The following is a 6,007-nucleotide window of genomic DNA, read 5'->3' on the forward strand; positions in this document are numbered from 1 at the left end:
TCAATCATATCATGGAATAGCAGTCATACAACGTTGAAACGTAGCAGGGGCATTACAAAGACCAAAAGGCATACGGCGGAAAGCAAAAGTTCCATAAGGACAAGTGAAAGTGGTTTTCTCTTGATCCTCAGGTGCAATAGTGATTTGATTATACCCCGAATACCCATCTAGAAAACAGTAAAACTCATATCCCGCTAGTCTCTCCACATCTGATCAATAAAGAGCATGGGAAAGTGGTCCTTACGGGTGGCGTCATTCAGCTTCCTATAGTCAATACACACTCGCCATCCCGTAACTGTCCTGGTGGGTATTAATTCATTTTTTCATTTGTTATCACAGTAATCCCACCTTTTTTTGGCACACACTGAATAGGACTTACCCATGCACTATCAGATATAGGATAGATAATACATGTATCAAGGAGTTTTATAGTCTCTGCTTTTACTACCACTTGCATCTTTGGATTTAATCTTCTCTGAGGTTGCACAAGAGGTGAGTACTCATCTTCCATCAAGATCTTGTGCATGCAGACTAATGGGTTGATCCCTTTTATGTCCGCCACCTTCCACGCAAAAGCACTCTTGTGTGCTTTCAACACTTCCAACAGTTTTTCCTCCATTACATCTGTCAAAGCAATAGAAATAATGACAGGTAAAGTGTTATTCTCACCTAAGTATACGTACTTTAGGTGTGGAGGCAATGGTTTGAGCTCAAACATCGGTGGCTCCTCCAAGCTTGATTTCTGAGGGATCAAGTCTCTTCGATCTCCCAAGTCTTTTAATCTCATCCTTATTGGCCTCTTCCATGGTTGGTTGGCATTGAGGTATGCCACTATTTCGGCTCTCTCTTCGTCCAGTTCATCTTCTCTCAGTTCAGCAGTGAGAGTGGCTTCCAAAGGATCTCCAATAGCACCCTGCACATAGTTGGACACAAGAGCATCAAAAGTATCAATCCTATAACAACTATCAGAGTGCAGTGTGTGCTTGAGTGCATTAAAAACATTGAAAGTGATCTCCTCTTCTCCCACTCTCAATCTCAGCTTCCCTTCTTGCACATCAATTAGGGCCTTGCCAGTTGCAAGGAATGGTCTCCCCAAAATCAAGGGCATCTCCACATCCTCCTCCATGTCAAGTACCACAAAATCTGCAGGAAATATGAATTTGTCCACCTTTACCAAGATGTCCCCTATGACCCCTCGCGGGTATTTGACAGATCTGTCTACTAGTTGCAAGGACATCCTTGTTGGCTTAGGTTATCCTAATCCGAGCTTCCTAAATACAGATAAGGGCATAAGATTAATACTTGCACCAAGATCACACAAAGCCTTGTGAAAAACAACATCACCAATCATGCAAGGAATAGAAAAGCTCCCTGGGTCTTTTAGTTTCGGTGGGATTTTGTTTTGAACCAAAGCAGAGCAATTCTCCATTAAGTTCACCATCATGTGATCCTCCAACTTCCTCTTATTAGCTAATATGTCTTTCAAAAATTTAGCATAACTAGGCATTTGCATTAAAGCATCGGCAAAAGGAATATTGATATGCAATTTTTTGAATACCTCAAGAAACTTACCGAATTGTGCATCAAGTTTTGCCTTTTTTAATGCTGCAGGAAAAGGTGGAGGGATAAAAATTTTAGATTGTGCAGTTAGTGCTGGTGTTGATTTGGAAGACTTACCATTTGATGACCCAGTTTGTTCATCATGTGCTTGAGTTTTTTCTGTTCCTCTAGCCTCTAAGATCTTTCCACTCTTCAACCCGATGGCCTTCACTTGCTCTTTTGGGTTGGTCTCTGTGTTACTTGGCAATGTGCCCGGCTCTCTATTTGTTATCATCTTTGCCAACTGTCCAATCTGATTCTCTAGCCCCTTTATTGACGCATCTTGATTTTGGAGTCTAGTTTCAGTGGACGAGATAAACTTAGACATCATCTGCTCTAAGTTGGACTTTTCCTCCCTAGGAGGATCAGATCTGTACATCGGTTGTTTTCCGTATGGTTGTCCTCCTTGTGGTCGATTCTTACTGCTTTGACCACCCCATGAGAAGTTGGGATGTTGCCTCCATCCAGGATTATAAGTGTTTGAGTACGGATCATTCCTTGGACGGTTTTGGATTCCCACTTGGTTTACAGGTGTCCCTTCTGGCGCATAGAAAGGACCACTGTCTTGACAGTCCTTAACATAGTGTTCTTCTCCACATTTTTCACAAAATATCTCTTAAAGACGCATAGCCGTGCCACTCATATTCAACCCGTCCAGTTTCCTGTTCAAGATATCAAGTTGTGCAGTAATAGCGGAAAGGTCAGTTACCTGGTGAACTCCTGCACTCCTTCGCTGGTTGTTCCTTTCAGATTGAGGATGATAGCTGCTAGCAGCCATCTCCTCCAGTAACTCGTATCCTTCCTCAGCAGTTTTTCTCAACAGGTTCCCACAAGCAGCAGCATCTATCATAGTACGATTAGGAGTAAGCAAGCCATAGTAAAAGGTTTGAACGACTAACCCAAGTTGAAGTTCGTGATGAGGACATCTTCTTAATAAATCTTTGAAGCGCTCCCATGCCTCATATAAAGACTCCTGATCGAATTGAGCAAATGTGGTGATGTCTGCCCGCAGTTTCATGGTCTTAGATGGAGGAAAGTATTTAATTAAAAACTCTTTCGCCATGTCCTCCCATGTGGTGATCGAACCTAAAGGCAAACAATTTAACCATGCTTTAGCTTTATCAAGTAGGGAGAAAGGAAATAGACGCAACCTAACAGGATCATCAGAAACTCCATTAAATTTAAAAGTGTCGCAAATTTCAAGAAAATCTGCGATGTGCATGTTTGGGTCATCTACTGCAGATCCTCCAAACTGGACTGTGTTCTGAATCATCTGAATTATAGCTGGTTTGATTTCGAAGTGGTTTGCCCGCACAATAGGCCTCACAATGCTGGGGCGTGCTCCATCCAAAGAAGGTTGGGCATACTCCAACATCGGTATGCGGCGTGGCATCTCAACATGTCTAGCATCATGGTGTTCCTCCTCATGATTGTTCTCGTGCCTCTCCATCAGTTCTTTCAGTCTCTGCTGCCGTCTTCTCCTGCGGAAAGTTCTTTCAATTTCAGGGTCAAACTGCTCAAGCTCCACGTCAAGTGACTTTGGCATGCACTGGGTGAGATATCTGTAACAGAATATGAAGTGTTAACTTAATAAAATGAAACAATACTAAAGAAAATAACTAAAACTAAAATTGTGAATTAACAGTCCCCGGCAACGGCGCCAAAAACTTGATCGAGCAAAACTTGCACTGTGGAACCTTAATAAAAATATGATTGTGTGTGCTCAAAAACTAATCGCAAGTGCACGATGTCAAGTAATAGTGTAATGTACGTGAGTACGAGTATCGTTCCACAGGAGACTGTATTTGACAATTATTATCTTCAGTTATTAAATCTTTAGCAACGAAAATTGATTGAATGATTATTACTACTATGCTCAAATAAATACGCAAATAAAATGATTCAAGAATTGGAAAGTGAAATGTAATTTCTAAAATGGTTGATTAAAATTCAATGAGAAATGAATTTGTTAGGAATTTCGGTTCACCTACCCCTCGTGAATTAATTATTCGTTCGATAATGATTATATGCTTCCGACAGGATTTCCTATTCAATTGAACACACTCTCTCGAGCTATGCCAAATTAATTCTACTCAATGAAGTAATTAGTTGTCTTTAATTATTTATCAAGAGCGAATTGCATGTCCATCTATGAAATCCCCTAATTTTCGACCCTTAGGACTATAACTATCGGCGCGTATCCAATTTCATATATCTATGTAAATTGTAAATCCACGGATTATACTAGTCGTTCCTATCACAAGTTATTCTCTCGAACTCACTTGCAATATAAAAACGTTGTTAAAGTTAGCTACGCTCTAACAACACAATAAAACAATAGTATAATCAATAATAAATCAGAAATCGATATCTGAATTAATTTAAATCAAAGTTCAGGGTAGGATCCCCTTAAATCCTAACAAATATGTGAAATTAGCTACTAGAATTCATAATTGAAATAAACAAAACAATGTTTGAATGATAAAAATTAGATTAGAAATACTAGGCTCGACGAAAATGCAAAGAACGACGCCCGGAAATCTTCGAATCTTCGATCCAAGCGCAAAAACCCTCTTCAAGCTTGTGGCGGCTGCTCAATGAAGTCTGAATGATCTCTACTGGTCAAAAAATCGTGCCTAAAATCCTCCACATCTAGAAAATAAGGTAAGGAATCGTCCAAAAATCTTTCCAAAATTATCGAGCACGCTCGGGCGGAAATAAATTTCCGCCCGGGCGGATAACTTTCGCACATTATTTTTTCCTTTTTTCTCTGGCGCACCCGGGCGGATGTAAGTTTCCGCTCGGGCGGATGACTCTCGCAAATCTTGATTTTTTTCAGCTCTCAAGCGCCTGGGCGAATGTAAATGTGCTCTCGGGCGCAAGTCCTTCGCAAAATAATTTTTTTTTTCTTCATTTTTGCACGAATCTCCCGCATTTTCACACCGAGACACATGATTAATAATAAAACATAATATAAATTAAAATGTGAGAAAATGCATGCAATCTAAACGATAAATGCAACACAATGGGACAAAACATGACATAAAAAACAAGTAAAATCCACATATATCAGTCTATATCGATGGATAGATTGAATATTTTGGCTAGGGTACTGTGATAACTAAATAAACAATAGATTTTAACACGGATTTTTATGGATGTTCAGAGACTTCAAATGCTCCTATGTCACCCTTTGTATCTCAAGGATATATTTTTCACTAAAAAACTTTGATTGATTGCAACAAACTGTAATAACACACTTTAGTTGGACTTATACATTGTCAAACTGAAAGTCTTAGCTTTTCTTAATATCATTTGATAACTGATTTAATCTAATAAATAGTCTGAATGCTACGTATAAATACAATGAAGTAAGAGCGAAATTGTGCGATTTGAAAATTGAATAAACTTTGAGAATGAATCGCAACTGACTGATAATTTTTAGTGGATTGTTTGTTCACTGCGTATCAACCTTTCTGCAACAGAATTCATCAGCTATATATAGTCTTCGATTCCAATGGTCGCATTGAATGAATTTAATGATCAATATCCATTGAATCATCGTTTAGTCCATGTAGATTATTTTTCTGACTTTTTGACAGAGGTATGATGTATCAGACTGTTCTGCTTTGGTACGGCTGTCAGTTTTTCTGCTGAGATTAAAATTTCAACTGCTGACATGGCTAATTGATCCGGAATCAAACTGATCGACTGATTGGTTTAGCTAGACTACATCAGTTCTAACTGATGTCTTTTTAGTTTGAACAATTCAGTTCAGTTAGTCATTTCAATTTAGTTTTGCGAAGTCTTTAGTTCTGATCTTCAATCTGTTTCACGAACTTCAAATCATCAGTTTTACGAATTATTTATACTTATAAGAACTTTAGTTTATTTACTTCTGTTTTTAAAAAATTTCAGTCTGATAAGTCTTCTTAGTCTTTATATCAGTTGCGAACTTCCAGTTGTGTTAGTTCAATTTGGTTCTTCAGATCTTTTACCTATTTGTTTGTCAAAATCTGAAACTCATAAATTCCAACAAACAATGTGTGTTTTGTCGCTTCAACACTTTCATTGATTAAAATTTCTAAAACTGAAATTTGATATTATAGATAATCAAAATTGTTAATAAATAAATAAATGAGACCAAAAATTATATTTTCCCTATAATAATAATTTTAAAGCTCAAAATATAAGTTTTGAAACAAAATATTAACTCGCAATAATTTTATCAGTATATAAAAAATAATATTTTGTAGTAAACTGTACTATATTTACATGCACCACGTGCCAATATTTAGAGGCATACTTATTGTTGAGGTGTGAGTCAAACTTCAAATTTTGTGTTAGAGTGTGGACAATTTTTTTTATTAAAGACAATTTTAGAACAAATTTATGAAATATAGAAAAT

At 37.7% G+C, this 6,007-nt stretch overlaps 1 non-coding gene across 1 annotated transcript; it reads left to right on the plus strand.

Moving 5' to 3' along the window:
* Positions 1-2,507: 2,507 nt before the first annotated feature.
* On the plus strand, positions 2,508-2,613 carry LOC142519941 (small nucleolar RNA R71). The gene has a single exon (XR_012813826.1). It is a non-coding gene; the product is annotated as a small nucleolar RNA R71 (small nucleolar RNA).
* The last annotated feature ends 3,394 nt before the right edge of the window (positions 2,614-6,007 follow it).

Source organism: Primulina tabacum, chromosome 11 (assembly GCF_025594145.1).
Source record: "Primulina tabacum isolate GXHZ01 chromosome 11, ASM2559414v2, whole genome shotgun sequence".
In the NCBI taxonomy this organism is placed as follows: Eukaryota; Viridiplantae; Streptophyta; class Magnoliopsida; order Lamiales; family Gesneriaceae; genus Primulina; species Primulina tabacum.